Source organism: Cydia amplana, chromosome 3, assembly GCF_948474715.1.
Source record: "Cydia amplana chromosome 3, ilCydAmpl1.1, whole genome shotgun sequence".
NCBI classification, from domain to species: domain Eukaryota; kingdom Metazoa; phylum Arthropoda; class Insecta; order Lepidoptera; family Tortricidae; genus Cydia; species Cydia amplana.
This window is the reverse complement of record NC_086071.1, coordinates 3651563-3663966: the sequence shown is the minus strand read 5'-3', so window position 1 is coordinate 3663966 and position 12404 is coordinate 3651563. Positions and strand designations below refer to the sequence as shown.

General features: G+C 35.1%; 1 long non-coding RNA gene across 1 annotated transcript; it reads left to right on the top strand.

Moving 5' to 3' along the window:
* The first annotated feature begins 593 nt into the window (after positions 1–593).
* Positions 594–10226, top strand: LOC134662888 (uncharacterized). Its single transcript, XR_010098100.1, has 3 exons — positions 594–641; positions 2523–2574; positions 10169–10226. It is a non-coding gene; the product is annotated as an uncharacterized LOC134662888 (long non-coding RNA).
* The last annotated feature ends 2178 nt before the right edge of the window (positions 10227–12404 follow it).

Below are 12404 nucleotides of genomic sequence, written 5' to 3'. Positions count from 1 at the left end.
AGATTTCTTTGTCCTCCCGAGGCAAACGCGTGCGCAGTGATTTTTTAAACATGAAATAGCACCTGCTTTAGTCTAAAGTTGTATAATAGCGGTGACAGCGGCAGCGGCTACTCCTTGGAAGAGAATTTACTATTGTAGAATGGAATTAATGTTACGAGTACTTTCCAGTCGGTCACGTATACGACAAATGTGGCCCAAGCTACTCCGAACGTCGCGATACTAGGACCGAAGGCGGATAGCTGTTGTATTTGCCTTTTGCCGAGCATATTTACTTTAATTACTAATGTTCTGTTGTTTTTTGGTGTACGTCTGTCACATCATTGACTTATCAGGGTGACGATGGGATGACGGAAAAAACCATAGATATATATGATCATGCCAGTTCGTAATATTTTCCTCGTTTCTCAAAATATGTTCTAAACGGCTCTAACGATTTCGATGATATTTGCTTTAAAAATAATCTAATCAACATGCGAATTACACGAATTCAAACAGGAAAAACGCTCGCAAACACATTATGTTTGGGCTGTCAATATTAGATCTGCTCGGTGGTACCCGTGGGTATATAAAGAGGTACTGCTAGTTGTAGTGCCACTGTACTATTTCAACATTGTGAAGAAATCATCATGAAGGCTGTTGCGGTGAGTTTCCTAAATATTAATAAAAATAATTATGCTCACGACTTCATTTGAGTAAGGTGGGTTGGGTAAAATTGAAAGGGTTTTTCATGAGGAGTCAAAAATACGGACAATTTTTTGTCTTACTCCTCCATAGTTCGTTTTTGTCATTTCGTAAATTTTAATTTTTCATATAGAATAATTAAATGTTCCATCTTATGCAGGCATTACAATTAACTCAACCAAACAATTGTAAATTATGATATGTATGTAGGTATGTATATGTCCGAGACACTAACAATTATATTTTCACCTCAGCAGCTCGAACAAGGGTACTTTGATTCTTAAAAACAGTGAGCAAAATGCGATTTTGCTCACTGAGTGAGACAAAATGACATTCAAGTGACCTTTATAGTCAAATGTCATTTCAACATGCGGGGTCTAATAAAAGTTCGAAATACTTGGGTTCTATTATCTCTGTCCCTTTCACACTGTTAGCAAAAAGAAACAGACAAAAAAAAGTTAAAACGACATTCAACAGTATATTCACGGTTTATAATAGACCCCCGAAAAACTTCAGACCGCATCTAATCGTTCCAAACCACGTACGAGTATGAATTCTTAATAATTAATAAATAAAAATAAAGTTTAAGATTTCATAAAAACTGATAAAATACTATATTTTAGGTATTTTATTGTACAATTAAAATAACGAACTCAAAAAATACACAGATCATCACGCAAAATTAATTATCTTACTTTTAAGAATTTCTACCATAGTTGACAAATAGTACGTATCCGCAATTCGGACCGTATCTTACAAAGATTTTTTTTGTTGTCAAAGTTGGCGATTGAAGTGTCAGTTAAAGTTTGTTATTTCTATATTATTTTACTGGAATTTATTATTACGTTTTGTTTTTGTGTTCCATTGCGGTAATTAAACTTAATTGTTTGTATATCTTAAGAAAACATGAGTGCAGGTATTAAGTGATGAAGAAGGATTAAATTTTTCAAGTTGTCTAATAGGTATGTTCTCACTGCGCTGAGGTGAAAAATGTTGTGTACTACACGAGATCAAAGTTATTTACATCTCGTGCGCTTTTGAGTCCCTTACTACGCTCAAGATTCTAAATTAGATTCACTCGCTACGCTCGTGAATCTATTATAGAATCTTTCGCTTGCACGGGACTCAAAATAAGCACTCGAAGAAATATCAAACTTTGATCACTTGTTGTACAAATAACTATATCTTTGATACTAAGACAATATTTTCCTTTCGCTATTTCAAGTATACTATTATATTATATTGTACCTACCTAATGAGCGATCTAAAAAATCCAGGCAGAATACTTTCAGCCACAATTAAAATAACCTGTATAAGTTACTTCAGAGATGACGTCATCTGATTCAAGTGGCACCCAAACAATACGCTTGCAGCTAATAATCGGATTTTTCCGTGCCGCCAAATTACCTAAAGTCTATTTTTTTATTCCGTAGACTGAAATGACATTTCATAGTATGAACATCATGTGTCATCTCATACTATGAAATGTCATTTCAGTCTACGGAATAAAAAAATAGACTTTACATACCTACTCGTGATCTAAGGACTCAACTGTATTTTACACTTCTCTGAATATTTTTGCCAGACTGGGATCATATTTATGAGATTGATGTTGATTTAATTTTATTATCTAAGATAACTAATTTAACATGAATCATTTGTTCCATGTATGTGTGTGTATGTGGCACCGTAGCTCTTAAACGGGTGAACTGATTTGGATACGGTTATTTTTTATTTGAATCACGCTTTCTAGCCGTATTTCTTACATATGTTTTATCAAAATCGGTTCATCGGTTTCTTTTCATTGTTTTTTAATTTTCCGATGTTTCCGTGCATTTCAGATTCTTCTTCTGGTAGTCGTAGCCATGGCTTATGCTCAACGAGGTGGTGCTGGTGAGTTTTAATTTTCATATGTGTTTTTGTAACTTTTTTTTATAGCCTATATTGTGTCCCACTGCTGGGCAAAGGCCTCCCCTGTCTTTCGCCACTCCTCATGGTCTGCCTCTGCCTCGGGTGATCTGTGGTATGCCCATTCGTTCGCTGTTTTGGCCCATCTGTCCGGGTGCATTCAATGTACATCCGATTTGTAACTTGTACTTAATAATATTTAATCCTAAAATTCACCTATTATTTTGACTCATTGTAGCAATTTCGTTGCAGCAGCTTACCTGCTCGAATTAAAGGAATTGATATTGAATAATTGATGTTCATGTAACTGTTATTAACTCTAATTAATACTTTCAGCTAAAATTCAGTAAACAGATCACTTTAATGGAACAATGCTGCACATCCATTCAAAATCATCACTTAATAATCTTTAATAGAAAAAAACCGACTTCTCTAACTACTAGCCTGGACCCACTTAACGGCGCTTATACTTTATTTGGTAATATGTATACATTTTATGGTAATCATAGTGGTTTGTTTAGTTTAGGTATCATAGTGGTTTTCCGGATCAAGGTCCGGGTCCGTGTCCGGATCCGGGTCCGAGTCCGAGTACGGGTCCGAGTCCGGAGTCCGGGGCCCAGTCCAAGTCAAAATCGAAATTCAGAATCACAAAACGTGTACTATGCGTCGTTGAAGAGTTCTGTTCTGATCATCATCAGCAGTTCCGCTTCATCAAATGCCACAGTTTGTAATGTAAATGCTTGATTTTCTGATGAAAATATATAAAATTCTATACGTATGCCTTTAAGATTTGAGGAGTTCCCTCGATTCCTCATGGATCCCATGTTCAGGACTTGAGATTGACATAAATGTGCCTAAAAACCTAACTTGCTTAACAAACATAACGAAAAGGACAAATCGCCAAATGCGAGCTATGCGTCGTTGAAGAGTTCCGTTATGATCATCATCAGCAGTTCCACTGCATCAAATGCGACAGTTTTTAATGAAAATGCTTAATTTTTTGATGAAAATACAAAAATCTCTATATGCATGCCTTTAAGATTTGAGGAGTTCCCTCGATTCCTCATGGATCCCATCATCAGAACTCGAGCTTGACAAAAATGTGGCTTAAAAACTTAACTTGCTTAACAAACATAACGAAGAGGACAAATCGTCAAACGTGTACTATGCGTCGTTGAAGAGTTCCGTTCTGATCATCATCAGCAGTTCCACTTCATCAAATGTCACTTTTTTAAATGTATATGCTTGATTTGTTGATAAAAACACAAAAATCACTATATGTATGCCTTTAAGATTTGAGGAGTTCCCTCGATTACTCATGGATCCCATCATCAGAACTGGGTTTTGACAAAAACGGGACCAATCTGTATACATACAATCAAAAAAAAAATTTCAAAATCGGTCCAGTAATGACGGAGATATGGAGTAACAAAATAAAAAAAATAAAAAAAAAATAAAAATAAAAAAAAAACATACAACCGAATTGATAACCTCCTCCTTTTAGATTTGGAAGTCGGTTATGGAGTAACAAACATAAAAAAAAATAAATAAATTAAAAAAAACATACAACCGAATTGATAACCTCCTCCTTTTAGATTTGGAAGTCGGTTAAAAAGTCAACTCCACCAGCCAATCCAGCCTCACGAAACAACTCAAAATTTTCATCAAATTACTTTGCCACTATTGGAGATATTAAAATAATCTATAAAAAATGCAACTTTCTCGTCAATTTTCTTTACGAGTTAGTGTTGTGAAAATTAAAACGTGCACACTAAATTAATTTGCAATGGGCACTTTATAGTATTTTTGGAAATTAAACGAACTTACCTGTAAGTGAAGTTCATTTCAATTATATTAGCTGCACAAACTTCGAAATGATAATTTTAACTTGTAGTACGCGCTTTATCATGTAGCCTGTTCCATGAATGTTACAGAGAGGCAAAGCCAAAATTAAAAATATGTATCTGATTTATGAACGTAACTCCTACGTTGAACGGTTCCCGCGCTGTCAGCTGTCAAATGTCATTTAGTTTAGAGTAACAAGCCAAGACATAACACTTTCACTGCCAGTAGCCCGCTAGGGTTCTCTATTCTTAGGTACTTATCGCTACAAAGCGGAAAAAACATATGGTATCCGCTATGCTTGTAGCTCACGCTGGCAGTGAATATGCCAATTGATGGAATAACTTGGCCCCCAATTCAGCAAAGCCAATATTACCATAACTTTGACAGGGATTATAGGTAGGTACACGAATCCCTGGTTGTCTCAGGACAACGTGGGTACTGGGTGGGATGGGTTATCATTTCGAAGTTTGTGCAGCTAATATAATTGAAATGAACTTCACTTACAGGTAAGTTCGTTTAATTTCCAATTATTATTACGCTGCACAAACTTCTTCAATGATAATTTTAACTTGTAGATGTTTAGAGATAAGTATTCAAAGTTTGATTTGGCTTTGTATGGGAACAATGAAATCATTGATTAATGATTAACAATGATTTATTATTTCATTTTAAATTAGGTACCTTTTTAGTTATCATTAACTGATTTCAGAATATATGTAGGTATATTTAGTTTACAACATTATTTAGAGATCTAGTGATATCATTTCATCAAACTGTCTATCGTATAGTACCTATAGATAGTTGAAACAAAAATAATTTGATCCTTATTTATTAATAGCACACATCTGCGAAGAAATTCAAAGGTGTATGTGAAGTCCCCAATCCGCATTGGGCTAGCGTGGGGATTATAGCCCGAGCCCTCTCGCGAATGAGAGGAGGCCTGTGCCCAGCAGTGGGACGTATAAAGGCTGAATTATTATTTTTTATATTATTATTTATTAATAGGTACTTAAGTATTTTCATTTATACCACCAAATACCACATAAAACCTAATTATTATAGGAATATCAAAGAAATCAAAGGATAGCATGAGATGCAATTATTGGCGAATACAACAACTATAAGCAACTCTTGGCAGTGTGTTGCTGGTTACACCTTTAAGTAACACTTATTTTCTCATATAACATAGTAAGGATTTACCAAAATTATTGGATGGAACCATGATTATGAAATTGAGAAAAATCATTACAAGAATCACTCCACCTTGATGTTTTTCTTCCACCAATAACTCCTAAACGATTTACGGTTGACACAACACATAACAGGTTAAATAGGTGGTGAAAATAAAAATATATCAATACAAATCTTTAAGAGTTGACTTAAGTAATCCCTCTACAAATCGTTTGGGAAGTGATTTTTTCATGATTTTGAGGGCAATAAATAATCACTAACAAGTTAATAACTACCATCACGAATATTATTGTTCGTTATTTATATACAGGTAATCAATGTTTTACACCTGATTCAATTTAAAATTAGTGTTTTCCCTGAAAAATTAATGCTATGGATAGCAAGGGTTGCTGAAATTTATCAATCAGAATAACAGTAAAGTTTGATATTTTATCAAGGACAGGGTTTGCACGTTGTGTACAATCACAACAGCTAATAAAAGTGTTAAAGTAATTTTTTACTTTTTCTTAATCCTGTAATGAATGATTTTCATTAGTTGGTGACATTGTTAATAAATAATTTAAGACCGATTAAGGGTACTAGGACACACTTTATGGTTGAGTTTGGTGTAATCGAAAAAACGTTCTTCATAAAGTGTTCAATGCTATCATTTGAGGAGAGCCTATTCCCCAATAAAAGCACAAGAGCAGATTTACAATTATTTACACATCTATACCTAGCTCCCTCATTACATAAGTAATGCTATTAAAACGGCAAGCACTTCTGAAACAGATCCCATAAAATAATTAATGTAATTAATTTTTACATAACATACACCATAATTTAAAGTGTGTGTGTGCTTGACGGTGTTGGGCGCAAGGGATTACACCGTACTGTACTCCTTTTTCCTCTTCCTCTTCTCCCTCAGTGATGGCTGGTGGCACTTCCTGGATAACACTGGGGTAACCAGGATAATACGCTGTTGAAACTTGAAACCAGTTAATAAAATATGTTTTATAAATGAGAGCTGGGGCGCAAATCCATACAATTATATGTACATATGCATATAAATATTTTGTAAACTGAGTAGTTACAATGACCGAGCCTTGATGCCTTCTACTTTCCCTAAATTTTAATACCTTAGATTTCGTTTCAGTTGGAAGGAAAACATAGATAAAATATTTTTTGCAAAAGCATCTACTTATGTAGAAAAAACATCTGGGTTACTTCACCAGGATGTTTGTATAATAACCAATAACTCGGTAGGTATATGGATTTCCAAAATGTTGTAAGAAATTCCAAATTTAATTTTCGTTAAATCTGAGATCTTACATTATTTTCTCTCAATCAGCTTATGACACTTAAAGCACATATAGCATTTAAGTAGAATATTGTAATGTCTCTTTTCACACCACTGCTAACGTTCCTAGACATAAAAATACTGTATTTCAATTTACCGGTTTATAAATAATTGCGATAGCTGTGTTGTCTTCTCTCAGATGTATCTCAGTGTGGTAAACCGGAAAAGAGGGTCTTTAAATATAAACAAGACCACCATAATAACCTGAACAAAATTAATGTACCTAATGCATTCTATTAGGCTCATTTAATAATTTCCACACGGGTGTAAGTATTACTGTAAGTACTTAAATATCTGCAAAAAATATATATTTATAACCCTTTATTTTAATTAGCCACCAAATTATGTCACATTAGGTGATATATTGGCATTGTATTTCTTTAAAATATACGAAATTCAGTATAGGTACATTTATCTATTCAGCTCTTTAAATACACACATAACCATATTCATTAGCCAAACTTGTAGCTATAGGTACAACAACCCATTTATATGAGCAAAGTTCATTAAAACTAATAAGGACTTTATCTGTTGTTTGAGTTTGTATTTGTCCTTATTGGCTAAAGAAATAATTCTAGTATTACCCAGCTTTCTGAGGTAAGTACTAAGGATCTAGTTTCATTTGATTATAGCTCCATATAGGTAATGGTATCAAGACTAATTAAGTGTATCTTGTATATGTATGCACCTACATAGTATAAAAAACATTTTTAATAATGAGCTTCAACAATAGATATATAATCTAAACAATTGCTCATTATGTGACCTCTAGATCTTAGACACTTCATGAAAGGTCTAACACATATCGACACCTAGTCTAATTGTCTAATAAAAGGACTTATGTCATTACTTAATTAGTTTCATAACAGTTCCAATTCCCTGTTGACTTAAACTGCTTAGTTGCAATATATTTACATCTTAAATATATAGGTATCTGTATTTATTTCTCTTAGGATTTGGTAGAGAAAAATATTAAAGTTAATATTAAACTGTATAAGGTGTACATTATTTTATAAGAACATCATAGGCATATACACACAGTATATAGTTTTCTAGTATTTGACTATCAATTTCACAGAGTTGATCATATTTCGGAATATCTGTTGGCACAGACAAAAAATTTAATTTTGTATGACAAAATCCTTGTAAATATGATGTCACTGCAATTAAAGAAGTGTATTTAAATAAACCACAGCTTTTGAGAATTTGTTCTAAATGAACACAGGCTGTTGTAATGTCACTTGAGTGCGACCACTGACTGCAGAGAGGAAAATGTTGCTCCGCCTCCTTATCGCTGCTTTTGACCAGGGTTTTTGTATGTTGTAATGTTAAATGAATACTTTATCATATGAAACAAATACAAGTAACAGCAAAACATACATTGGAAAATATGATTGATAATTGAGCCCTTGAAGTTGAAGTACCAGGCCGTAAGCCATTAGTTTATCTGCTAGATTTTCTTATAATATCACTTGTCGACAGCATGTTGTAAAGTAATCTCTAATGCCATTTATTGTGCTTTAGTATTTACAGGACCGCTGCTTTAGCGAAGATTCTCAGTGATAATAATCACACAAAAGAAAGTCAAGTCACTTAAAAGCGACAGCCGGTTGCAGCACAAAATTGATTGAGAGCTAAATCATCACAGTTAGCAAACAAATACTTAGCCTTGTTCCTCACCGACAAGCATCTCAACAGCCGCAGTTCAAGTCGCTGGGCTCATCTTCAAAGCACCAATAAAATTTTACAGCGCAGATTATTTTTGCATAATCTTGTTTGGGTCATACTGGTTTTGTAATGTTCTTAATTATACATCTGAAAACAAACAACGAGGTTGTCCTATTAGGATTTTTCCATATCCAAATTTCTGGTGCCTCCGTGCACATTGATTAACTCATGGGGCCACAAAACCCAGTTCTAGCAAGACTTGTGGCCTTAAGTCACAGTGGCAGTGGCCATTGGCAGGTAGGATATGAGCCATATCTCAGTGCTGTTAGTAAGGAATAAGTGACAACACCACAATGTCCCAAATATACTGGCATTGAATGCACCTAGTATTAGTATGTGAAAGATTGCCAAGTCCAAATATCATCAGAGATACCTAGGTTAGTACTCCAAAAAGCTTAGTATAGCCATTTTGCAAACAGATGCACCTAGAATAGTGCTCCAGAATGCAGTGCACAGCTCAGTCACCATGTGCAGTTAGCAGACAGACACACCTATAATAGTGGCCCAGAATGCACAGTGCACAGCACAACCACCGTGTACAGTTAGCAGACAGATGCACCTAGAATAGTGCTCCAGAATGCACAGTGCACAGCACAACCACCGTGTGCGGTTAGCAGACAGATGCACCTAGAATAGTGCTCCAGATTGCACAGTGCACAGCACAACCACCGTGTGCAGTTAGCAGACAGATGCACCTAGAATAGTGCTCCAGAATGCAGTGCACAGCTCAGTCACCATGTGCAGTTAGCGGACAGATATACACCTAGCTAGAATAGAGGTAGCACAAACGTCGAAAATCATGAACAAATAAGCACTTGATATTGGTCCACTGTATTTCTTACTTTGCGTTTATTTCGCTTTCGGAATTTTAGATATGAATTAACATTCGGTCGCTGGCGAGCGAGGAGGGCACAGATTGCTTTTAAACGCCACGCGAAAATCGCTTTTTTCTCTACGCCGCTGGCGGAGATGGAGATGATGATGCAGACCTAAAATAAAAAGTAGGTACCTACGTCCATGGCCTGCTAGATTCTTATTTTGGTATGCAACATGTCCGGGTGGATAGTCATGCTATCCACGAAACGACGCCGCCTTTGACCTTGGTCGCGAAAGTAGCATTTTCTTCTTCAATCTTCTTGTATTTTCTTCCAATTTTGTAATTGGTCGGACTGTCGTACACTAATATTTTATTTTTTCACATATTTAATATATATTTACTATTATTTTCTGTAAAAAAGTTATATTTTATTAAGCCCTAATGGTCTAGGCTAACATGAATAAACACAATGACATTTGACAGCTGACAGCGCGGGAACCGTTCAACGTAGGAGTTACGTTCATAAATCAGATACATATTTTTAATTTTGGCTTTGCCTCTCTGTAACATTCATGGAACAGGCTACATGATAAAGCGCGTACTACAAGTTAAAATTATCATTGAAGAAGTTTGTGCAGCGTAATAATAATTCTCCGTAGGAATTGATCCCGCGTTCGGCAGGCCGTCGGTGGGTGGCAACAACGGTGTTATCGGTAAGACAATTGTTATTGTTACATAGTTATACAGTGAAACCTGGTTAAGTGGGACCTGGATAAGTGAGAAACCTCTATAGCTGGGACTCATGGTGCGGTCCCGGCACTTTAGCGCTGATTTACCTCTGTTAGTGAGATAAAACGAACCTCTATAACTGGGATTAGTTGTTGTGATTTTATAGTCACATTTACCTCTATAATTGAGACTGAGAGTGTATTTTACCTCTTTTACTGAGACTATATTTATAAGATTACATTTTCCTAATTGTTTTTTTAGAATTTTATAGGAATTGACCTCTGTATCTGAGATAACGTCAATCTATGACCTCTCTAACTTGGACTTTATTGATCAATTTCCGTATTCTTACTAACTCTTAAGTCTATCCACAAATTCCGCATTTGCTTAATTGTGTCTAAACGACTTCAAGTTTCATTTAGTTACTTTATGTAGTTAAAACTATCGAAACGAAAGCTGAAATCTTGATAAGTAACACGAATAAACAAAATATATGTATTCATTTAATAAATTTCTAAGACGCAATGAAGTCCGTATCAAATTTAATTGAAAAAAATCTATCCTTTGGAGAATCATTCAAAATAAATTCAAATAAATATTTTTAACAGACTTAAAAAATATTTAGGGGCAAGGATTATTTTACCTTATTTATTTTTAAAGATAATTACAAAATACCTTATTAACCACCTCTATAACTGAAATATATCCTCTATTCTCACCTCTATTAATGGGACCCTCTGTAAATGAGACAGAAATTTATTTGTACCTGGCTAACTGAGAACCTGGGTAAGTGGAATACCTCTTTAAGTGAGACAAATCTGCTCGTCCCTTGAAGTCTCACTTATCCAGGTTTCACTGTATTAATAAATTGTTGAAACGCGTCACTCACGTTTTAGTCAACATGTTTCGCTCCATAACGAGTAGCTTTAACTGGAGCCACACACGTTAGCTGACCGACGCAGACTGAAAACTGCAAACGCGGAGAGCTGTAGTTGCGAATAAAATAAAAACCGTGAGTGATCAGTTTTAATATAGATTTAGATTCATTTATTTCTCAATAAATACTGATATATACTGACAAAATCTCAACCAAGTTGTCTGTAGAAAAAAGGCGCGGAATTCCAATTTTCTATGGTGATCAACCCTTCGTGCCTACATTTTTTAAATTTGCCGCCTTTTTCTACTGACAAAGTGACTGTGCCAGAGAGCCATATTTGATAACGTCTTGGTCTCACGGATTTTTTTAATTACATGTTTTCTTAGGGTTTCGTAGTCATCTAGAAACCCTTAATAGTTTCGCCATGTCCGTCTGTCTGTCTGTCTGTCCGAGGCTTTGCTCCGTGACCGTTAGTGCTTGAAAGCTGCAATTTGGCATGGATACAAAAATCATATATTGCGACAGAACGGTAAAATAAAAACTTATCGCTCCGAAAGAAAAGAAAAATGCGGACCTCCCCTCTAACTTTTGAACCATGGGTCCAAAATATGAAAAATAATCGTGAAACAAAATCTTCATAAATACTTTCAACGAAAACTATAGCAAACATGATCGGTCCTGTACTTTTTTAGTTATTGAAATAAATCTTCTTGTACAAAGCGATGCTTGTAATAGTTGTAGGTAATATAAGTACATGATATTTACTAATAGCCCCCGTTAGGCCTATATTGTCAGAATAGTAACTATGAAACCCTACACTGAGCATGGCCCGACATGCTCTTGGCCGATTATTTCTTTTTACGTTAACCTGTCCTTGTCTGTCTTATTTTTTATATGTAGCATACCTACCTGTAAATTCAATTACGATGCATTGTGTGTATCATCAAACTATTCTGATGATGAAGACCGAAATAATCTACACATTACCCTTCTTTGCGTCGCTCTGTCGGGTAATTTAACAAGCCAACCTCCCCGAGTTTCGTCTGTTAGAACCGTTTACCTAGTAGCCTAGTATAGGTACTAAAATATTAAACAAACCACAACAAACTGAGATTACAGCCATATTGGAACTTTAAGATACGTCAAATAAAAGATAATACTTATCTGAGCGACCGAGCTTTGCTCGGAAAACATATAAAAACTCGAAAACGCGCGTTTTCTCAGAGATAACACCTAGCTAGATCGATTTTTTGCCCCCAAAAACCCCTATATACCATATATCGTAGAGC